The 25,100-nt window shown below is 36.6% G+C and overlaps 1 protein-coding gene and 1 pseudogene across 8 annotated transcripts in view; one reads left to right on the top strand and one right to left on the bottom strand.

Annotated features, from left to right (window-relative positions):
• Eya3 (EYA transcriptional coactivator and phosphatase 3) overlaps positions 1-21,867 on the bottom strand; it is a 109,272-nt gene extending 87,405 nt beyond the window's left edge. For 5 of the 8 annotated variants that reach the window (XR_015452762.1, XR_015452763.1, XM_004850741.3 and 2 more), the window contains exon 1: positions 21,700-21,867. The gene's annotated coding sequence lies outside the window, so the exon portion shown is untranslated. Of the gene's footprint in view, positions 1-13,140; positions 13,210-21,699 lie in introns of all 8 variants that reach the window. The other 3 variants (XM_004850742.3, XM_087215456.1, XM_021263165.2) reach the window with 2 other exon arrangements.
• Positions 12,147-12,634, top strand: LOC101709742 (programmed cell death protein 5 pseudogene; annotated as a pseudogene).
• Positions 21,868-25,100: the final 3,233 nt, after the last annotated feature.

Here is a 25,100-nt window from a genome sequence, read left to right as displayed (position 1 = left end):
AAAATCTAGGGCCAAGGATTTAGCTCAGTGGTTCTGTGCCTGCCTCACAAATGCCAAGGTCCCGAGTTCGATCCCTGGTACCAAAAAAATTAAAAAAAAAAAAAAGTGAAAAACTAAATTTATCAGTTTAATTATAGTTTACACACTGATAAAAATTAAAAACAAACTTTTATATTGTATGTATAGTAAAATGTTTACATATTTTTAAATGCTTCTACAAAAATGTTTAAGACATTAAGCTAAAATTAAATACAAATTCTGAACTTCTGCCTTTTTGTGAAAAAATTTCAACTTTGAAGGAAAAGCAATTCAAATTGAAATGATTCTCCTTTACCCTCACAAATCTTAAAGAAGTTTAAGATAGCAGTTGACAGAAGATTCATTTAATTTTCTTGCTCTGTTTTTTCAGAAGAAATCAAGTTACTTAACACACTGTACACAAGCTCGAGGCTCATTCATTTTATGATTCTGAGCAAAAACATTTAACTTCCAATAGTTAAGAATTTTCTATTAGAAAGAGTTCACATTTGGTTTCACCCTTAACAGAAATGGTTCTCTTGCTAGTACAAGAAAACAAGTAATATAAGATGCTACAAGAGATAAGAGTGTTACAGACTGTTGAAGACTATCATTAATGGGTTAATGATTAATGGTTAATCACTAACTTAGGGTTAAGGAAATTAAGCCAAAGCGGTAAAGACGTTACCTCATGAACCTCTAGTAAGCACAATCAGTCCAACACTCAACTCCTTTGCCTGAAGCTTTTCTTCTCTTCATATAGAATTGAGCAAACAACTCTCGCTTTTAAAATTATGTTCCTAATATTATTATTTTAAGCCATTTAATCTTTTCCTTTCACTAAATCTCTATTCTGTTACATTACTTTGATCTCAGGGTATAATATGTTTCTAAAGTTTTAAAATGTTTCAAATTTATAAACTCAAAACTTCTTTTTCAAGGCATGTGTTGGCACTTTAAGGACCTCCTAGAAATCCAAAATTGAGATTTTTATGCTAGTTATTAAATCTCTGTACAGGCTAGCAAAAATAACCTGTTTTCTCTTTTCAACCATAACTACTTAATGTACAAGGTACGACTCAGATTTACTGTTAATGAAATAAGTGATTTTAAACTAGGTATAAGAAAATAAATTATTTTATCATTCCTAGACAGAGATAAAAGGCATGATTTCAGAAAAATAAAGTATCTCCCAACATAGTACAGCCAAAGTTATTAGTGACAGAATTCATTGTTTCATTATTAGTTAATAATTAAGAGTTCTTCAGAACTATCTTTGATCCCTACTTGTGGTTTATAAGTCTGGCAATTAACAATTCTGGTAAAACTATTTATTTCTCCTTGGTCTTAGGAATTCTGCAAAATTCTAACCCTAAATTTCACAATAAGACCACTTAATTCTTTTTAGTATTTGATAGCACACAGCAAGTATTCAATAAATGTGTATTCAAGTATAACTTCCAAGCTCTTGACGCCTTTAAATGTTTACTTACAACCAGCTGTATACTTTTATATATACATATATAATTTATATATATACTTTACATATATATATATATATATATATATATATATATATATATATACCTATTTTTGAGACAGGGTCTCTCTATAGTTCAGGCTGGCCTTGAACTCACTATGTAGCACAGGCCGGCTTTGAACTTGTGGCAATCCTCCTGCCTCAGTCTCCCAAGTGCTGGGATTACATGTGTATGCCACCACGCCTGGCTGAAGCTTCTATATATTTAGAGGTACCAAAAAACTCCAAACTTTTCCTATTTCCACCAGAGATGCCTAAATTTCAATTGTAATTCTTTGCAATGTTTTTGAACTAATCTGAGGAACATCATTTTCAAGATTGCATTAACTGAAAAGTTCCCTTCAAATAAAAGCAAGGAATGAAATATTTCAAATGAAATTTTAATGTCACTTGCACAAAGAATCACATAAGCCTCTTACTTATAGGTTGCAAACTCTTACATTTCTCCTTTTAATTGGCTCAAGTTTTTAAGTTAAACAGTAGAGAAAACCAGTAGAGGATAAAGCGGGGGAAAGGGAGAGAGAAAGGCAAGGTGGGGAAGAATCTCCTTCCCAAACATACATACACAAAGCTATCATGAAACAGATTTCTGGCCAAAGACAGTTCACATCCTAATGCCCAGAACCTGTGAGTGTTAACCCTATTTGGGAAAAGGGTCTTTGCTGATGTAAATAAAATAAAGATTCTGAGATAAGACTACCCTCAATTATGTGAGTAGGCCATAAATGTCCATACAAGCAGCCTTATGAGAGAAAAGAAGATGAAAATTTAACAGTGAAGGGAGGCCTCTAAGGATTAAAAAAAAAAAAAGATTGGAGTGACAATGGTCAAGGAATGTCAGCAGCAACCACTGGAAGAGCCAAGGACAATTTTCATAAGAGGCCCTGAAGGGAGTGCGGCGCAGCTAACACCTTGATTTCAGACTTCTGGTCTTCGGAATTGTGAGAGAATACATTTCTGCTGTTTTGGTAATTTGTTACAGCAGGCACAGGAAACTAATACAAATAGCAAAATATGTTTTTCATTTGTTTTTACTAGTACCTTTCTGCATGGGCTCCTTGACTACCTTCTAGCCACAGAATAAAATACACAAACTGAAAATCAATGGGAAATGATGTAAAAGATAACATGACTGTACATACAGCTGAAAAAATGCTTCCAAGCATTAAAAAAAATAGAGTGAAGGGCCGGGGATTTAGCTCAGTGGTGCTGCCACCTGCCTTGCAAGTGCAAGGTCCTGAGTTTGATCCCCAGTATCCCTCTCAAAAAAAGTGAACATAAAACTTTCCAAATAATTGGAAATTTTGCCTTTCTAATAGAACTGTCATGTAGCTAGCACTACTTTCACTCTGGGTCAAACCCTATATTTATATACTAGAAGAAATATACAAATAACATAGCAACATTGGCAGTTCCACTATTTCATGGATCCTGAAAAGCCTTACAGATCTTTCCAAAGTCTTGAGAAATCAAGTACTAGAATTTGTAAGACAGGACTTAAAATCAGCATAGAATCTGTTTGATAAGTTTGGTTTGGGTTGGGAAAAATATTTACTGCTAGAGTAAAACCTGAAAGATACACAAGTTTTCCTTTTTTGGCTTATTGTTAACTACCAATCTTAGGCAACCTCTGCTCAAATTAAAGATTTCATTTTCTATCTTGATTCAAGTTCCTATTTTGTATTAAGAGTTTTACATGACTCTCATGTAGTCATTTTGTGATATCTATAGAGCATTATACTTCATAAAACATTTGCTAAATATTTAATAGTTATTTTTGTAACACTGACAGGCATTATAGGATGGTAGTAATTAATCAGAATTTTTGCCATTAGAAAGAGTTTTCTAACTCAACAAATGATCTTTTTTGGGGGGCATTTCTTTCTTTCTTTAGGGTCTTCTTTTTTGTCTGTCTTAAAGCCCTAAAATTCTAACAAAACGTTCACAGAATATTTTAAGCCAGAAAAAACAACAACACTGAAATAGAATCCATGATAGACTATGCCAAGTTATAAAGACATATTCTGAAAGAGATCATAATTATTTTTGACTTGTTTGTCAAAAATTCATGTCAGTGTCAAAAATGCCATTTAAAGGAGAGGAAGAGGGATTGAAGGGAGGGGAGGAGAATGCAGAAAAAAAGAATGAAGATATATCATGTACAGGTACAAATTCCCTACGTTGAATGTGATCATTATGTATGTCTAAAATGTACCAATAAAATTAATTTTTTTAACTAATGCCATTTAACCAAACACTAAAATGTAAAGATCAACGAAAATATAAATGCTTAATTTTACCAAAAAGCTATTAATTCTAATTTAAGCAACAAAGTAAACAAGAAAGGTAAAATTTAGAAATTTACTTTCTTGATAAAGACTCTTAATGTAGGCAATTTCCTCAGAGGTTCACTGTACTGTTTTGTGGTTGCCTAAATGAAGAGATCCAATTTACAAAGGTCAACAGTCTCAAACTCTGAAATCTCCTCTTAATACAACTCAAAAAGAATGACATAAAAATTCATTCACCAAAAGAAAAATTACATGTTAACTACTTTGGGATATAAACTGGAAAAAAAAATTCTTGCAAACAGAACCAAGACTAGTAATAGTAACTTATAAATCAGTTTTTAACCTGTTATAGCCTATCTTCTTACTTTTCTCAGTTACTTTTCTAGTTGCTGAGACAAAATACCTGACACTCAAAGTTAAAGGAGGAAAGATTTATTTAGCTCACAGTTTATAGAGGTTTCAGTCCATAATTGGCTGGCTCCAAGGCAGGGTGGGGGGCACACAGGCATTGTAGGGGAGAACATAGTTCATGGTGGGCAGAAGGTAGCAAAGCAACAAGGGACAACCACATCTGTTTCTATCCCTTATATCTTATCCAGGCTACTTAGGGCGGGCAGCACTTACACCCTTAATCCTAGGGCTTGCAACATGAATCAATCCCAGCCTCACACACTATAGATCTAGCCACCTCTGAAAAACCTCCACCTATAACCACATGAGGCATTTAAACACAAGCCATCACATAGCCAGCATAAAAATTATACCAAATATAAAGAAGTGTCCTGAAATGGATGTCAGAATAGAAAAAGGACATTACGGAGAAAGTTGTGTAATGTGAATAAAGTCTATAGTCTACTAAATCATAATGAAATAGTAATATACCAATGTTTTTGAATTTTGACAAATGTACTATGGTTATATAAGATATTAAGAGGAAAACTAGAAGAAGTAAACACTGTATACTATCTCCGAAACATTCGTGGATAAATATAAAAGTTTTCAAAAATTTTTTTTAAAAAGCTTATTTAAAGAATAAGATCCCATTACACACATACTAGATTGGGTAAAATAAAAGAAAATGACCACATAATGGCAAGTACTCAAAACAAGAGGTCTGTACAACTAGAACTTATACACTGCTGGTACATATGTAAAATTGTATAGTCCAGTCATTATAGAAAACAGTCTGGCAACTTCTTATATAGCTAAACATACTCTTACCATAAAATCTAGCAATCCCACTACAAAGTATCTACCTAAGTGAACAGAAAACTTATATTCATATAAAAACCTACATGCTAATGTGATGATGGCTTTTCACACAAATGCCAAACACTGAAAACAACTCAAATGTTCTTCAAACTGGTAAATGGATAAACAACCTGTAGTATTTCTATATAATGGAATACTATACAGCAATTTATAGAACTGGGATGTACGATGCTAAGTAGAAGCCTGACTCAAAAGCCTATATATTGGATAATTCCATTGATAAGACTATTTTATTACTATAGGTACAGAAAACTGATCAGTAGCTGTCAGGTATCAGGGATAAAAGGAGTTGGCTATCAAGAGGCACAGGGAACTTTTGGGGGATGATGGAACTATTTGCCATCTCTCTCTGTCTCTCTCTCTCTTTCCTCCCTCTCTTTCTTTCTTGCCTAGAACTTGAGGTGATCCTATTGCCTCAGCCTCTCAAGTGCTGGGATTATAGGCATGCAGCACTATGCCCAGCTTATTCTGCATACTGATTTTTGTGGTAGTTCACAACTGTAAGCATTTATAAAACTCACAGACCCATACACTTAAAAGCAAGAATTTACTGTACGTAAATTATACCTCAAAACTATAATAGGATGTTTAGATTTTAAGAAAAATCATATGCTGCCTACTGTGCAAGCTCAAGGGCCCGAGTTTGATCCCCGGTACCAAAAAAAAAAAAAAAAAAAAAAAAATCGTATGTGAAGATGAATAAAATCTGACTGTAATACAAATGAATAAAATTGTAAGCAGTTAAACCAATAACTTATGAGTACAGATATTTAAAATGTTGGCTAACAAAATTATAAACAGAGATCAACAATTTATAAGTGCAGAGACTTTAAATATTAGTTAATAAAATTATAAGGAGAGTTGGATCACAGGTTATTTATGAATACAGAAATTTGAAATATTGGCTATATTACCCGACATCATAATAGTTTTCCATGAGATAGGTGACTAATATAAGGTCAAATTTTATAAGTTCTTGTTTTGTTAATTTTAAACATAATTGTTTTACAACAGATACCCTTTCTCTACCTAAACTGCAGTGGCAGAATTCTACCTCCACCCCCCCGCCCTTTTTTTTGGTACTGGGGATTGAACTCTGGGACCTTGAGCTTTCGAGGCAAGCAGTGGAACCACTGAGCTAAATCTCTGGCCCTCTACCCCTATCTTAAACCACTAACAGTACAACTAAAATAGAAGTTGATTTTCATATGAAAATGATCTTAGACTTCCACCTCCAGAACTGTGATGTCTTAGATACTTTTCTCATTGCTGAGACAAAATACCCAACACCCAAAGTTAAAGGAGAGAAGGTTTATTTTAGTTCACAGTTTGTAGAGGTTTCAGTCCAGTCAGCCAGGTCCAAGGCAAGGTGGCATGGCAAAGGGGCATCACAGAGGAGACACAGTCCATGGCAAAGCAGGGCAGGCAGAAGACAACAAAGCAGCAAAGTACCAAAACAATTTCTTTCCATCCCTTTATATTCCATCCAGGCTACTTGCCTTTTGGGTAGTGTCATCCACACCCAGGTGGAGGCACTCTTAATCTCAGCATCACATCCTTAATCCCAGCATCACACACGCTAATGCAGCCAGCTTCAAAATTCCCCATCTATGACCACATGAGGCTTTGGGGGCACATCTAAATACAAGCCATAACATGTGACAAATTTGTTATTTCAGCCACCTAGTTCTGTGGTATACTGTTATGGCAGACTAATACAGTTCTTGTACCTTCTGTTAGTTCTTTAGACAGATTTTTTTAGTTCTTTGAACGTAATTATAATTAAGATAACCATCTTTGTCTAGTAAATTCAATATCTGGGCTTCTTCGGGGGCAGTTTCTATTGCTTTCTTTCCTGTATATGGGAAATTGTTTCTTTGCAGGTCTTCTAAAATTCTGTTGAAAACTAGACGTAAATAATTCAACATGACATCTTGGGAAAACAGATTCTTTCTCTGAACAATACTTTTTGCTGCTGCAGCTTATTATTTCAGTAGCTTGTCTGAATTAATTATGTAAAGTTTGGATTCTTTGTAATATGTAGCCCCTGAAGTCTCTGCTATTAGTGCTCAGCTAATGACAGGGATTTCATTAGATGTTTGGAACCAGTAAGTATCAGTACAAATGTATCTGTACCTACATGACAGCACATCTTTAACACTCAACCAGGCAGTTTCTAACTCTGTGTTAGCCTTCACTCCTGCTTTTACAGGGACTCAAGACCAACCAGACTGAGAGTGTGGGGCCTTTTTTGGCCTTTCCTCAGCATACACATTGCCCCACACTTGTGTGTGGCCTTCCAGATTCCCAGAAATCTATCAGAGCTTTACAAATTCCCTTATGGACATCACATTCCCCAGCTTTTTCTTTTAAGCTTCTGAACAAGCCAGTTGTCATGTTGTTCACCATTACAAGCACTAGAAGCACTAGAGATGTTCAACAGTTAATTCTAGGGCTGAGGATTTAGCTCAGTGGTTCTGGTGCCTGCCTCACAAACGCAAGGTCCAAAGTTCGATCCCCGGTACCAAAAAACACAAAACAACAACAATTACTTCTGTTTTCAGAGAACATGAATATGGTGTAAACTCTCAAGTCAGGTCCAATACAGATGATCTTCTGAAGGCGGTCTTTCAAGGAACCACCAGTTAGGTAAAATAATGGCAATTCTCTGGGAATGGAGCTTTAAAGAAACTCCAAACTCATTCTGCCCTTTCCAGTGGTTACTGGTTTACCACAATTGAAGGCTGTTGGTTTTCAAGGCTACTCTGGAGCTAGAGAGAGAGTGGTGGGAAAAGGGCAAGTTAAAACAACAAGTTTGCTGGTTTTGCCCAGATTCAGCCATTTTTCTTGAATAAATGCTCCCAGATTGCTGCAAGTCTGTGGTTAATTGCCAATGTTCTGAAAAAGTTGATTCTGACAAGTTTTGCCAGTGTTATCACTCCTTTTATGGAGGAGTATGCAGATGTTCTCACAGACATTTTTGCTGACATCCTCTGCAATGAATTTTAAGTCTTTTAGCTCAATTCATATATTTAATATTTTCATTTTTAAAATTTCAATATTTACATTTCTCATTTACCTTTTCCTCTAAAGTTACTAAAAATGGTTAACTTTGAATATTTCTTCCGTTTATACTAAGCATTAGTTCTGAATGCATTTTTGTGTTAATAATACCTCTTTCATAGTACTTTCCTCAAATGACTGATAAATCTAGGTAATTAGTACAGCTAAACAATTTTTCCTCACATTGCATGAGAACCTTTGTTCATTCATTGGTGTACACAGGTTCCAGTTATCTATAACCATCTCTTAACTGTGGAACAGAGATGTAATATTCAGTTAGGCATGTCTGCAGGTAATTCACTTCCTAAATGAATCCTTGTTTCTTCTAAACATCATATAAATTATATATATAATTTAGCTGGTTTTCTATACCAAAATTTTCACTTCAGAGAGGAGCTATCACAGCTATAAGTTGAGGAAAAATACTACAGTTACCTACTCTACTTTTTCCTCCCCCCCCTTATTTTTTTGATACCAGGGATCAAATTCGGAACATTGTGCTTGCGAGGGAGGCGCTGGAACCACTGAGCTAAATCCCAGGCCCCTTCCTTCCACTTTGTTGTAAAGGTCTAGAGTAACTTCAGGCTGTATTTGCTTCTTTCTGTAGCCTCAAAATTCATTCATTCATTTCTAAAGTATTTAATGTTTATTACATGTCAGCACTAGTCTAGGTAATAGAAATCCAGTGATGAAAACAGTCCACTGCCTCAGGGAACTTTTATTCTAATGAAGAAATAAAGAAATATTGTACATAAGGTAATACATATAATTTCACGAAGTGATCAATACTACTGGAAAACAAAGGATGGAGAGTGGCAACAGGGAAGCTATTTCAGATAGGGTGGTAATTTCTCTGAGGTGGTAATCTATTAGGAGACATCTGAATAATGGAGATACCTCTGAAAAGCAAAAGAGAGAGCTCTAAAATATATAGGAAGGGTTTCCAGAAGGGAACAACCATAAAGAAACTGAGAGTGTAACATCTTGGCATATAGAGAAAGGGGCACTGTTAGCAATTGAATGAATGAACTGTAAGAAATGAGACCTGAGAGGCAGACAAGAGCCAGATTCACAGCTTTTGTTGTTGTTGTTTTGTTCTTTTGAGACAAGGTCTCACTTTGTAGTTCAGGCTGGCCCTGAACTCACTATGTAGCCTAAGCTGGCATTGATCAAACTCTTAGCGATCTTCCTGCCTCAGCCTCCAGAATGCTGGGATTACAGGCATGTGCTACCATGCCTGGCCAGATTCACAGCTTTTAACATATGATATTGGGAAGTCAATAGGAGTCAAGCAAAAGCATGACATGATTTGATTTACATGCACTAAATGCTATGTGGCAAATTTACTGCCCTCCTGAGCAGACCGTTGAAAGTGTTTGAAAAGCATTTCTTTGGGCCTTATCCAATAGACAAACAGATACTCAAAATGGAGGGCAGGAGCCAGGAAATCGATAAATGCCATAAACACCTTTCCATTGTTCGTATTTGTTTATCTGGAATCTGGTACATTTCTAAAACTTCTACATATACTTTCAGCTGTGATTTCTTTGCCTAATTTATCCATCAATCGCACTGTTTCCTATTTTTCAAAATTCCATTAAAGTTTCATCAGCTAAAGGCAACTTTTGTTGACTTACTGCCTTTTCCAAAAAAATCTAACATACTTAATAACATATCCACTCAGAATTCTTTGTGCTGAGTCCTGCAGAAGTAGATATGAATATCCATCCAGCAGACCTACACTCAGCTGACCTCATTTAAGACTGCCTTTAGAGAGGCTTCCAGCTCTCACAACTTGGGCGAGAGCACAAATTATATTTCTGTGGCCAAAAAAACTGCAATGACCCACACTACATCTGCCTTATGTACTTTCTGCAGATAGACAAAAGACTATGCTGGTCAACTCCTTCCATAAATAAACAGACCAGCCAACTGACTGTGGTAAAGTTGGCGAATTCTTGTGGCTACTTCATTTGGCAGACATGACTAACATATTATGGTACTGTCAGCTGTAGGAATATTTATAGTAAACTTTACACTTAGTAAAATAGATCAGAACTTACTGAGAAAGTCATGTTTGTGTACATGTTATACCAAATTCTTAATAAGAAAAATTAGTATTGTTTTTACAATTTCTAATATTACTTCCTAGACTATCATCCTATGATGTCTATACAACTAGCTCTAACAAGGGCTGGGGATTTAGCTCAGTGTTGCCATGACTGCCTCCCAAGGTCCTAATTTGATCCCACTACCAAAAAAACTAGCTCTAATAAAAATCAATACAAATTTTTCCCCTTGATTCCAATAAAACAGGGAGATATATTCCACAGGAAAAAAATCCAAAACCATTGCAAACCAAAAGGGCTGGAGGTTTTAATCTGAATTTGCTGTCAAACTAAGCTTGGTAATAGTCCAACAGTTCTTTCAATACATTCCTTCCAGCATTCCTCAGAATTCTCTCCAGATTTTAGTAACTTGGCAGCAACAAAACATTAATGTTTGGAAATCCAGACTCTATAGAACTCAAAAACTCTCAAACTTTACCTTCCTGCTCCTTTAAACATTTCTAAGAGAATCATATTTTTCGGTAGGTACTGTGGCCTGACAGATGATACTATATTCCAACATGAATATTCTTAAAATATTTTGCTTCCAGTTATATAGAAAAAGTTGTACCACATCATTTTGTTCATTTTCTAATATTCTATATCATTCTATATACCTCATCTATATATTAATCGGCTCTCCAGTATTTGAGTAATATTTACTATATACTATGCTAATAAAACTAAGACTGTTGAAATGTATATATTTCTAGCGGTCAAAAGCACTACAAAATCTAGGTTTAATTCTCTGATTACTGTGTTAGTCTCTAATTTATTTGCTCCTTCAAAAATCTGTTAAGACAAAAAGACCATTGCTCATAATTCCAGTGTTATCACTTCAACCCAGAGAGGAGTAGTGAAGCAAGCTTTAACAGTCATTATTTTACTATTTTCAACAAAATCATCTCTATAAGATTTGACAAATATAAAGTATTTCTGGAGCATAAACTGTGGAGCCAGACTATTTAGGTTCAAATACCAGCTCTGAAATTAATGACTGATGTGGGATCTTAGGCCAATTATTTAACTTCCCTAGGCCTAAATTACTTCATCTATAAAATGCAAATAATAGTGCCTTTCTCATAAGCTTGTCATAAGAATTAAGTGAGTTAATATCTCTAAGCTCTTAAAATAGTGCCTCGCACATATAAGCACGATGTGTTTGTTAAAGGGAAACAAATAACTTCAACATAAGATAAACAGAAGAGAAATCCAGTCTTGAGTAAAGGTCAGTCCACTAGCTAGTTTCTCATAGTTTTTCCAAAGGCAAAATATTAAAATATTAAGGGTAAAATCCAAATGACAAGAGATTCCTATAAGAGATTTAAAAAGTTAGGCTGCTAGTCCTGATAACCTTTGTTACTTAACTTTGACTTCAAAACTCTACACAAGAATTTCCCATACAAGTCCTTAAGAAAAGATATTTTCAAGCTCCTGGGCAATATCACAGTAAATGTCAATCATGTTCTGTTATTTAACAAATATAGAGAACTCATCATAGTCCCGAATACTCTCAGGAGATCCAACAGTGAGTTGATACTATTAATAGCTAACATTTACAGAATGCTTTTTATGGGTCAGGATGTTCTAAGTACTTTTAATACATTACTATTTTAATCCTGTCAATATGTCTATATGATAGGTATTGTTTATCATTACCATTTCACAGATGATAAAACTAAGGCACAGAGAGTAACCTGCCCAAGGTTACATACCTAGTAAGTCACAAACCTGAGATACAAGCTCAGGCAGGTTAGCCTCAAAGTCTGAGCTCTCAAACCACAGCTATGTGCCTCATGATGGAACATCACAAACAATGCAAAGGATTTTAAAAGCTGAACAAGCTAGGCTACTACTCCGCGACGGTCGCGCCATGGCGGATGAGGAGCTGGAGGCGCTGAGGAAGCAGAGGCTGGCCGAGCTGCAGGCGAAACACGGGGATCCTAATGATGCAGCACAACAGGAAGCAAAGCACAAGGAAGCAGAAATGAGAAACAGTATCTTAGCGCAAGTTCTGGATCATTCAGCCCGGGCCAGGTTAAGTAACTTAGCACTTGTAAAGCCTGAAAAAACGAAAGCACTAGAGAATTACCTTATACAGATGGCAAAGTATGGACAGCTAAGTGGGAACGTTTCAGAACAAGGTTTAATAGAAATCCTTGAAAAAGTAACCCAACAAACAGAAAAGAAAACAACAGTTAAATTCAACAGAAGAAAAGTAATGGACTCTGATGAAGATGATGATTACTGAACTAAGAAAGTTTAGAGACTGACACTTAATGGAACAGTTTTAGCGCAGAAGTTAAAATCTGTTTAAATGTTTACTTTGTTTTGTCTATATGCCTTTAAAAAAATAAACTTGTTATGCAAAAAAAAAAAGCTGAACAAGCTAAAACATGTGTGTACAATCACCAAAAGCCAAAATTCATAAGCCAAGTAATGAAAAGCTACTGAGAAGGCAATTTTTTTTTGGTACCGGGGATCGAACTTGGGACCTTGCGCTTGCAAGAGTCGCGCCGAACCACTGAGCTCAATCCCCAGCCGTGGCACATTTTCTTCTTTATCCTTTTTCATTCTCATTCTTAGGTCTCTCAAGTGAGTATGAGTTAATACAAGTGAAGGGCTTTAAATAGTGCCTGGCAAATGGTAAGCACTCATTAAGTGTTAAGAGGTGGTACTGGTAAAACTAGTAGTGTATGCCTGCTGACCCTCATTCTAAATGGCTAAGACAGGCTAAGAATTGTTGATATCTATACCATCTTTTCCTCTCTGTGATTTCAAGAAATGAACTGGGATGATAAATAAATGCAGTCCACCATCACAAACTTTAATGACTCAACTGTCTTACTTTCACCTGGCCAGGTACACTTGAACAAACTGCTTCATTCCTCAGTCCTCTTTTCTTGGTTTACAAAGCCTGGAGTAGGGGCAGAAGAAAAGTAGTATAAAGTAGGTTTGTAACCCTTTGTCTAGGTGCCAAGAACAGAAACAATGTTTGTGAAAAACAACTGAATAGACAAATTTTGTTAGATGGAAACTAGCAAATCATTCTAACGTCACAAACTCTGTATAAAACTGAGCATTTTCAGCCTTGTGATTCTAGATTATTGCAGTTTTTAAAGTCATGTGCCTAGACACAATAAAGAACACAAACAATAATAATGATAATCAGGGCAACAGGGCCTCTTCTCTCAATTGTTCCACACAGTTATTTATCAGAATTAGCCAGACATGGTGGTACACACCTGTAACCCCAGAACTCAGAGGCCAAGGCAGGAAGATCAAGAGTTCACCAGCCTAGGCTACATAGTAAGTTCAGTGCTGGTCTTAACTACAATGAGACTCTGTCTCAAAAAACCAAAAAACTTTACAAAACCAAACTATATTTGCGGGGCGGGGGGGGGGGGGGGGAGAAGGATCCCAGATGGGTAACTTAGAGGGATCCTAAGTTTCAAAATAAAAAAGGCTAAGGTTGTAGCTCAGTGGTGGAGAACTTGACTAGCATACTCAAGGACCACAAAAACCAAGAACAAACAAAAAAATCCACTCATAGGAGATACACAGAAATGAGATAAAGCAAAGACTTTTAATATGTCTACCTTTGAGGCAGGTGCTGGAACCACTGAGCTAAATCCCCAGCCCTGTCTACCTTTGAAATGCTGCCAAATATGAGTGATAGGTATTCTCTTTGCAAAACTCTATTTATTTCTCTCAGGAATATTTCTCAGTATTATTTTATCATTGCTGCTGCCTAACCTATAGCAAAGGAAGACATGAGTTTTTAAAAAATGCAGATTTGAAGTTTGGTGCTTTATTTTAAATTATCATCATCAGTCTCTCCTTAATTTAACATCTTTAAGAGAGAAAAATTTCCTGGGTGCAGTGGCACACACCTATAATCCCAGTACTTAGGGAGGCTGAAGCAGGAGGATAACAAGTTCAAGTCCTGTCTGGGCAATTTAGCAATATTCTGTTTCAAAATAAAAACCAGGGCAGGGATTTAGCTCAGTGGTTTCGTCGCCTGCTGCGCAAGTACAAGGACCCAAGTTCAATCCCCAGTACCAAAAACAATAAAAAAATTTTAAAAATAAAAACCAAGGGCGGGGATGTGTAGACCACCCTTGAGTTTAATACCCAGTAAGGGGGTGGTTGGGGAGTCAGTAAAGTAGCAACACACTAATTATGTAGGTATCTTTCATATGTATCTTTCATATTCATGTACTGCTTTTTAATCCTTAAATTTAACCCTAAATTTTTCTCTAAAGTCTGAAATATTCCAAGAAAAAAATCTTCATATACTTATACAGTAAGCCTCCGACTTACAAACACTTGAGCTGCGAACTTTCACAGGTGCACTGTATAAGACTCATTTTGTTGGATTAGGAATGAATCTGACATTTGAACATTCTCTCAAATGAAACTTACTGGTAAGTCAAGGACTTATTGTATTTTAGATTTGCTGTCAGTAAAGTGAGATGATTATATAAACATTGAACTAGTAGGAAAAAACTCACATGGAAACTAAACAATAAAGTTCAATTCCACTTGAGAGGTAGTCATTCTAACTTATTCCCGTAACTGCTGATACCAACGAACTATCAAATTTCCTAAATTCAGTAACCCCTACATTATTAAACTGCAGGTGAAAGAAAACTATTGAAATTTGAAAGACAAAATGATTATCAAACTCGTATATAAAAAAGAATTGCCTTGAATCAAAACATAAATGTTAAAGTTAAAGAAAACATTCTAAATGCTAAGTAAATCACCACAACAAAACTTACTCTTTTCAGCTCCATAACAGTATTTTTCCCATCAAAGAGAAAAAAAAAAATCAAGATAAAAGGCACTGGGCCGGGGATTTAGCTCAGTGGTTTCACCGCCTGCCTCACAAGCACAAAGACCCGAGTTCGATCCCCGATACCAAAAAAAAAAAAAAAAAGATAAAAGGCACTATTAAAAAAAAAAAAAAAAGTAAGCCAGGCATAGTGGTGCATGCTCTGGAGTCCCAGTGACTCCAGAGGCTGAGGCAGGAAGATCACAAGTTCAAGGCAGCCAAACAAACTTATCAAGACCCCATCTCAAAAATTAAAAAAAAAAAAAGCTGAGGATATAGCTCAGTGTAAGGCCCTGGTTCAACCCCCAGCACTGGGAGGGAAGGAAGGACAGAGGACTGGAAGAAGGGAAGGAAGGGCGGGGAAGGAGAGAAGGAGAGAAAGGAGAGAAGAGAAGATATAGGAAGGAAAGAAAGGGAAGGGAGAGAAGGAAAAAAGTATGCCTAATATATCTGAATGTCTGAATTAATAAGAGGAGTTAACATATATAAGGATTAAAATAAGTAGTATTCCTAATCAAATATTACTTTTTATCAGCAATAATTATATTTTTTGTTAACCAGATTCCATGACTCTCAGCTGTTTACAAAACACTCAGAAAAATAACATTGAGCCGGGGATTTAGCTCAGTGGTTCCAACCCCTGCCTCCCAAGCACAAGGTCCTGAGTTTGAATCCTGGTAGCAAAAATCATTATCTGAGTACAATCATTTCCTTCTCCCTGATTTGCAATTAAAATTTTTTATTTAGGAATAACAATACCCCGAAAGAATATTATTAGTATTATTCTAAATAGCTATTATTCATATTTTAATATTAAAAGATATGCAAGTACCCCTCCTCTTTTCTAAAGTAAAATTTAAAACAATAAGTTAAATATGTTACTCTAAACATGGTAGCCCTAAAAAGATTGGTGTATCTAATTTTGCACAAATTTTCAAATTTTTGGAAATGAGACCAGAGGTTAAGTCATAAATTTCTGCTTTAATCTTCTGTTTTATATTCCAAAGTTGTTAAATTCATGTAGGAGAATATTAGAATTTTAGCATTTAAAGACTATAACATAAGTTCATTTAATATTTTCCACGTCAAAGAAAATAATTAACTTTAAGGGGGAATTTTATTAAAAACACTGCATTTTCTCCAAATAACTCCAAAGTAATTACTTCCACAAGATAATTTTTCTACAAGGGGGAGGGATTTGATCCTGTTTGCTTTCTAATAGATGGCCTTTTGGAATCTGAGAAACACAGGTAGTAAAGGGTTTGTAAATTGCCTTAAGCCAGCATTAATAAAAAGACCAGGTAAACTTCTCAAGTTCCCAACCAAAAGCAGTAAGTATTCTTTTGTGTTTCAGAAAAATTGATTTTTTTTTTGTACCGGGAACTTCGGACCTTGAAAAATTGATTTTTTAACCTTAACTTATAAAGGAAGAAGTGATTAAAGCAGTACAAAACAAAGCCAGAAAGTCTAGACCCAGAAAGGCTAAATTCAAATTCAAATCTGTTAATTAATTGTGTCACTTTGGGCATGTTATATAATTTTGAGGCTGCTGGTTTCCTCATATGTAAAACAAAGATAATAAGAATAACAACTCAAAAAAAAAAAAAAAAAAAGAATAACAACTCATACAGTTGTAAGAACTAGTGTTAATACATATATCCCACCAAGTGAGTGCTATGTAAAGTTTGCTTTTAGTTTTACTTTCTTACCAAGACAGAGTTTTACGGTTCAGTCATGAAAAAGCTCCCCCAAATGAAAAATACTTAATTGTACCTATAAAGAACATGATTTTAATATTAATTAAGCTGTGATGTAGATTAATGCTAAACCCAAAAAATGAGAAATCATTGCTTTCAAAGCAATAAAAAAATCATAAAATGTAATTTAAAAAACTATATACCATTGTCACTGGTATAAGAAGTGATACTTTCTTTGGTCTCCAGCACCTCCCCCCAAAATTGTTTTAAGTGACACTCTCTTTGAATTTAAAGTTTGCCTTTTTTTCTTTCTTTCCTTTTTTTTTTTAAGACACGGTCTCATTTTGTAGTTCAGGCTGGCTTCAACCTCAGTGATTCTCCTGCCTCAGCATCCTGACTCCCAGTATTACAGGTGTGCACCATAATGCCTGGCTAAAGCTTATTTTAATTTTAATTATTTTAAGTCATAGTTAATTCAGAAATGTACCAATAAAATTAAATTCAAAATTTAAATATAAACTGAGCATGGCAGTACATGCCTGTAGCTACAGCTATCCAGGAGGCAACGGGGGAAAGGTCACATGAGCTCCTAAGTTCAAGACCAGCCCGAACAACAAAATAAGACTCTGAGATTCCATCCAGAAAAAAAAATGTAATCCTTGTACACTGTCACCTAGTTCACATAAATAGCTTAAATATGTATTATTGTAACTGGCACAGTAGATGTCCAAACTGTATTTGCTGAAAGAAATTTATTACAAAGATCATTGCTAACTATTTTCTGGAAAGGAAAAAACAATCTATATAGTACAAACATTAACCAAACCAATAAATTTAAGTGCACCTAACACAATCTGTAGTTAAGATCTTTAAGATATTAAATGCTGACTGACTTAGGTTAATTTGTTAACTTATTTAAAATAAGTCAGGGGGCCGGGGATTTAGCTCAGTGGTTCCACTGCCGCCTCGAAAGCGCAAGGTCCTAAGTTTGATCCCCGGTACCAAATAAATAAATAAAAATAAGTCAGTATGATATAAACTACATATTTCCTTTTCTGATTTAAAATGCTTTTTTATACTCACAAGGGGAAACAAGTTTTATGAGGCCTCTGTTTTAAATGTCTGTTTTTAAATTTACTATAAATAACAAAAAAAATCTTAATTTCCTCTGCATTTCATAATTAACTACCCCAGGACTTAGGTAGATGGGACTAAACAAAAATATCAAGATGATGATATCCTCTATTTTTTGCTTACCACTCTCAACAGGGTAGTTTATATTTTAAGCAGTATATTCTATACAGAAACATCCACTTGTATTTTTAAGTTAATCAGAAGATAAAAGATAAACTTTATTTTTCACTATACAATATTTTACTCTTTGGTATAAAACAGTTAGATGAATATATGGGAGAATAAACTATTCCAGTATTTTAAAATATACAGTATGTTTCTATTTGCACTATTCTTTCTCACTTATAAAAGAGGATAAAGTCATGAAGCACTTAGGCAGATCACAAAAACCATGATACTGCCAACATTAAAAGGTAAAGACATGTGGAAGGTATATTTTGTTTCTTTAATATTTAAAACTATATCATCCTTAAAACATATCATAGGGGGGAAGGACAAAAAATATGTAAGAAAATGTACAGTAGTAAGAAGGTAAAATAGCAACCAAAAATAATGAAGCCAAAATGATACGAGAAAATCTGGTAAGCACAAAACTAATATGCAAGACAGGGGTGGTGGCACATGTCTGTAAACCCAGCACTCAGGAAGGCTGAGGCAAGAGGATCCCAAATTCAAGCCCAGCCTGGGCAACTCAGCAAGTTAACGAGAACTGCCTCAAAGAGAAAAAAAATTTTTTTAAAGGGCTGGGAATGTACCTCTGTATGAAAGCCCTAGGCTCAATCCCCATTACCACAAAAAATAAAAACCTAATATGCAGAATTGTGTTTTAAACTGAGCTCTCGGGTTGACAAAATCACATTTTGCCAAACTAAGGTAGAAATTTCTATAGAAAAACAACCATGAGGAAGGAAGTTATAGCTCAATGGCATAGCACCTGCCTAGCATGCAGAAGTCCTGGGTTCAATTCCAGGCAGAGCAAAACAAAAACCCAACAGTGATTCTTCTCTTGAGCTCTAGAAACAAACACACTAAGACCTCTCTGGTGATGGGAGAGGGGAGGTGGCAGCTCGTTTGGCGGGTAGGTAAGAGTGACAGGCTTTTCAATAATCAGAAAGTCTATCAGTGAGTGTTCTGTCCAGCAGCATGAACACAGCTGCTCCAATGAGAACATAGGATGTTCATTTCATTTAGAGGCTTCTGTTCAGAATTTATAGCACAATAGGCAAAGATCATTTTTAAAATGTTTTTGTAGTATCGAGGACTGAAACCAAGGCCTTTGTGCTGAGTGACAGCCCCAGCCTTTTATTATTATTATTTTAATTTCTTCATTTCAGACAGGATGACCCCAGGTTACTAGTTGCCTACACTGGGCTCAAATTTACAATCTTCTTGCCTCAGTCTCTCAGAGGCTGGGATTACATGTCTGTGTGCCACCACCCTAGGCTAATCAAAATCATTTCAGAAAAAAAACAAAAAAAAGGAATTCCTAAAACTGTTCAACCTGTGCACAAAATAGTTTCTATTTTCTCTTTGAAGGTAAAATGATTTTGGCCTGCATTTTAAAATCTATATTATAAATTTCTGATTCTAAGTTTTATTCTTATGAAACACATGTTTGAAACAACTTACTAAATACTATATTGTGCTCTCCAACCTATGGAACTAAAATTTACTACTCTAATGAGTGTGTGTGCAAGGCTTCTTTATTTACAAAAAATAGTCATTAATTAACATATAAAACGAAGCAGTATGTTTAAATGTTATGGTTCCCTGCAGCTGTGAATCATAGAAATTTATATAGGTTTACATTTAGACATGTTCAAGAAATACAAAGATCAGAAATGAAAAAGGTTGAAAGTTGGTCCTGCATCAACCCAAATTTGGGTGTATCTATTAAGTTCCCATGGCGTTTTAACAATTCCACAAACCTAGAGGCAAGGAGGCAACTGAAATCAACCATATTCACTCATTGGGATTAGTTTTAAAGGACAGAAAATGATAAGGCCAGATCATACAGAAATTAGACTTTTCCAGTGTAGGTGCTGGGGAGAAGGTACAGAAAAAGGGGTTTCCCTCAGCAGTTAAGTCTAGAAAACTGACCAGAAGGGTCTTGCTCTGTGGCATCTAGGACTAACATGGCCAAGCTCCAAAGTCTTTTGCTAAAAATAAGTAAAAGGAGCAGCCCAATTTTGGAATAAGCCAGTCTATGCTACCTTTTCATATGTATAGAAGAAGAGAGAACTCAGCCAAAAGAGAAGCTGTATTTGCTCTGTTCACATTTAAGTACTCAATTTTAGAGCACAATTTACATGATTTCAGAAACTGAGCTCATACATACAGACACACACACACACACACACAAATCTTTGCAATCCAATACATACTAGGCATCCATCATAAGAATAAGAAAACAAAAATAAGGATTATCAAGCCCTGTACCTCAAAATATACCTAAGGTCACAAAATATGGGAAATGGGACACCAGTCACTATTAAGTACAATCCCGTCATATTATAGATGATTTTAAATCTCCAGAGAAATTTAAGATGCCTTCAACCTCAAAACGAGAAAAAGATAGTTTCAGGACTAAGGTGGTAACAGTAAAGGAAAGATAAGTTAAAAGAATATTCTAAAAAATAAAGTACTGCAAAGTCTAGCTTATGAAAAACCAGGAAGAAAAACAAAATATGTTAATATGGCAACAACAGAAAAAGTATAGGTGGCAAGGATAGGGATATGTATCTGTATTCTGCAGTCAACTAAAGAAAATTTGAAATTACAGTAATGAACTCATCAGAATAAGTATCAGTAACAACAGATTAAAAGTTTTGAGGATAAGCTTATAAATCTGAGGCCAATAGCCTCCCAAGACACTGTCCTGGCACTGCAACTGTCCTCTAAGTAAAGCCCAGGCGGAACACTGAGCTGACCATCCCAGAACATTTTTGCCTCAGCTGTGCACATCTATTCTCATGGGATAGAGAACACAAAACTGACAGAACGTCCTCATGACGTGTCAATTAACAAGACCACACAAGTCCAACCGCAAAGGACCGTGTGCCTGCCACCTGTTAGCGGCTCTTGAGAGGGCCCCAAAATTGAACTCTAGCGAAGAACTGAGGACGCCTTTGTTGTTCTCTAGTACGGAAGCTACCAGAGCTCAGTCTAACCCGCGCCTCAAAGCAAACCTTACCCCGAGGGAGGAAAGTCTTCCCAGAGTGGGGCTTTGGCAAACTCTCCTCTAGCTAAGAAAAGGCACAACTCCCAGCCCAGCATTAAAGTCATCTACTAGTCCCAAGAGAAGGGAAAGGCCAAAGATAAGGAAAGCTGAAGAACCGAGATCCAAGATCTTTAAAAAGGACTGGTTTAGAAGTGGAGAGCGTACACAATGAGGAGGTGGGCTGTCCCGTGAGTTAAAGAACAGTGAGATTCCCGGCTCACGGAGTCAAGGAAGAGAGGTGATAAAATGAGGAAAACGGAGAGGCAGTGGCTGAGGTGAAGGCAAGAAACCCTGGTTAGAAAGAGGCGGATGAGGCTGAGTAAAGAAGGACTACACTGAGGTGAAAGAGGCAAGGCCAACAGGAGGTAAAGGGGTGAAGTGAGAGGGAAGAACGGCACGGAAAAGGAACAGGCGAAGAGACCCCCCACCCACAGGGACCCAGGCAGAATTCCTGACTCGTCTCCCTACAGGCTGTAATCGACCTGCCGCGCTCTGACCCTGTCTGCAGAGGAGACTCACCCAAAGGCTGCAGAAGTCCCACAGTAAGACATGGGGACCGGCCCAGACCCAGAGTAGAACCAACAGAGTGGAGGAAACCGCGGTGTTAGCGTGACCCGGACGCGCATCCCTAGGAACCGGAAGTAAGCAGCAGGGTCACCTCACAATCCACACTTCGTTCCGCCAGAAGCCTCTGGGCGCATGCGTCTTGCCTCTTGGGGCGGGGTAGTGCCTAGGTCCAGTCCACTTCTCCCCCTCCCCCGCCTGGTGAGCCCCGCCCCTGGTCGCGCCAGTCTCAGAGCCTCCGAGTTGTGCTCGGAATCAATGAGCTAGTTTCTCTGCTACTTAGCTACAATAGCTGGGATAAAGAGTACTTCAACCCTAGTTTTCCAAAAAGGGTTTTGTTTTGTTTTGACTGGTAATGGGGATTGAACCCAGGATCTTCACAGTCAGCTACCTCCCCAACCCTTTTTATCTTTTACTTTGAGATAGAGTGTCGCTAAATTGCCCAGACGGGACTCGAACATGGGATCGTTTTGCTTCAGCCTCCCACCAAAGAAGTCTTTTAAACATGTTATTCTTAGCTCCCTAAAGAGAACGTGAAAATAAATGCTAAGTACATTCGTTACATTTTGAAAAACTAGAGGAGAAAGAATGGATTCAAAGTGTTGAAAGACACTTCGAAGGCCAGCCCAAGGTCATCTTTTTCTCTCCAAACTTATTTTATTCCTAATATTATATCGAGCTTAGAATTAACTTCAGGTTGTGCACATTGTTTTCAGAAAAAAAAATTTTAAATATTTTATTAGTTTAAATTTACAATCCAAATATGGGCAAGGAGAAAGGTTGTATTCAGTTTTTGTGCTGACTTAAAGTTTGAGGGGAGGTCCTCTTTAGGAAAATGAATCCGGCTCCCTGTGTGGTGGCACATGGCTGTAATCTCAGCACTTGGGAGGATGAGGCAGGAGGATCGCTGCAAGTTCAAGGCCAGTCTGGGCTTCATAGCGAGACTTTGTCTCCAAAAAAAAGAAAAATCCAAAATTACAAATATATTACACATAAAATTGTCTTTTATACTATAATGAGAAAAGAAATCACAATTTAAAAAAAACTAACCCATAAATACCACAAATTTAAAATTCAGAGAAAAACACATTATTTTTATTAACTGATACATGTCTTAAATACTTTTTCCCCTTACATTTCTTGGCTATGTATTTTTTGGTCATCTCTCTATGATAACAACTTACTAAACAATATCATTAACTAAGCTCTTCAACTCCTTTCTCACACCCCTACCTAATTAATTCATCAGCATAATCTATTGGAGCTACCTTCAGTATCTAACCAGAATCAGACCATTTACTCTCTCGGTTAGTATAACCCAGTCAAACTGTGACCCTGAATGCCCCCTGCACTCTCAGAATCAATTAATGCAGTAGCAGAAGGCTCCTGTTCAAACCTCCATCCAGATCATTTCCCCCATAAAATGAACTCCTATTTTGGAGTGAAAACAAAATCTTTACACTGACTTTACAGAACGCTCAAGATTTGACACCCCCTCGTACAACTAACATTCTCCCCTATTCCCTGTCATCTCTGCACTTACGGTACACTGGCCTCTTAGGTGTTCATCAAAGATGCAGATAGGCTCAGGATGCTTGTGCTTGCTGCCCCCTCTGCCTGAAATGCTTTCCCTTAAACACCTGTCCTTCACCCTGACACCTGCTTTACATCTTAATTCAAATACTATCGCCTTCTCAGTGAGATCTACCCTAACACTGCATTGAAAATGGGAACACTATAATCCTGGTACTTTCTATTCCAGTTCTCCACACAATTTTTCTCTAATAATATCTATCCCATCCCACAAGTTTGTAGAATGTAAGTTCCATGAGGGCATGGAAATTTGTTTTGTTCATGAATGTATCTCAGCACCAGGACAGAGCCTGGCAAATTGTAGGTGTCCAGTAAATATTTGTTGAATGAAAGGTTAAATTGCTTTTTTCACTATGAGTTCAGGGTGGCCTTGAACTCACTATATAATCTAGGCTAGCCTCGAACTTGTGGCAATCCTACTGTCTCAGCCTCCCGAGTGCTGGGATTACAGGTGAACCACCATAGCCGGCCCCTCACTTACTTTGCTTTAAAATAAATTACTCTTTGGTCTTTGCTTTCATTATCTGAAACCACATGAGCTGAGCCACCGAGCCCACAAGAGGGAGCCCGCAATTAAACAATAGAATATCCCCAGAAAAGTTCCTAAAGGGTATGCTTACTACAAGTACAAACACAATTTGAAAACAAAGTTATAGAAAAGCACAGATTTCTCTCCTGAGCAGAGAGTACTGTACCTCACTAGCAATAATAATAATAATAATAACAGCAATAATAATAATCTCCAATGTCTTTACAGTCCTTTAAAAATAAAATCCAATTCCTTCCTATGACCCTTCTTGGCCAGACCTTCCTAGCCCTACATGGCATACCCAGCCACCTTCCCTTTTACATACTGAGAGCACCAGCCTTGCTGGTTCCTCTTTCTGTTTCGTGCGTGGGCAGACTAGGATTTCTTGTCTCAGGGCCTAGGCACATACTGTTCCCTCTGTGCCTCTAACCTTCCAATGAATAGAACCTTCTAACCTTCTGCTAATCACAATTAAATTTCACATCTGGAAGCCTCCCATCGCCTCCTGTCTTCTGTTTAAAGTAGCTCGCTTTCACATACTTTATCTTTTCTTCATGTTCCTATTGCCATTTGCAATTATCTTCTTTACTTACTATCTGTCACTGAAAAGTTCTTCAGAGGTTTTTCCCTCTTGTTTACTACTGAAGTCTTAGCACTGGACAAGTAACTGCAATCTAGTGAGTGCTCAATATATAAAACAAATTACTAATATTTACTGAAGCTTTACCCTGTGCCACTGACTGTACATAGTAAATAGATAAGTACCCACGTTTCTCTCTTAATTCTCCCACCAAACTTGGGAAGTATTATGATGACCTCCATTTTACAGATGAGGAAACTGAGGCAGGGAGAGGTGAAACTTGTTTAAGGCCAAGTGACTGGCAAGAAGCAGACCCAGGACTTGATCTGTATGTCTTTAGAGCCTAGGATTTTAGCTACTGGGTCATGCTCCTCTCCTACTACAGAAAGAGCAGCAGGTCGCCAAAGATGAATTGATTTATTTACAAATTTCTTTTCTCTGACTTTATGTATTTTTGCTTGTATAGTCAGCAAAGAGTAGAACTGTTTGTGGGTTTTTACCCTGCCCTACAGTACTACTTCTGTGGATAAATCTAAAGAAATATGTCAAAGATATGGCTAAGATTTCTTCAAGTTGAATTTTAAGTTCTATAATATCTCTTATATTATTTTTTGTAGATTTGAATTATTTCATTCAAAATTTAACACAGAAATT

Source organism: Heterocephalus glaber, unplaced genomic scaffold (assembly GCF_053883595.1).
Source record: "Heterocephalus glaber isolate CG9 unplaced genomic scaffold, H.glaber_assembly_v1.0 deba00001452, whole genome shotgun sequence".
NCBI classification, from domain to species: Eukaryota; Metazoa; Chordata; class Mammalia; order Rodentia; family Bathyergidae; genus Heterocephalus; species Heterocephalus glaber.
The sequence above is the reverse complement of the archived record's forward strand: the minus strand, read 5'-3'. Positions and strand labels throughout refer to the sequence as shown.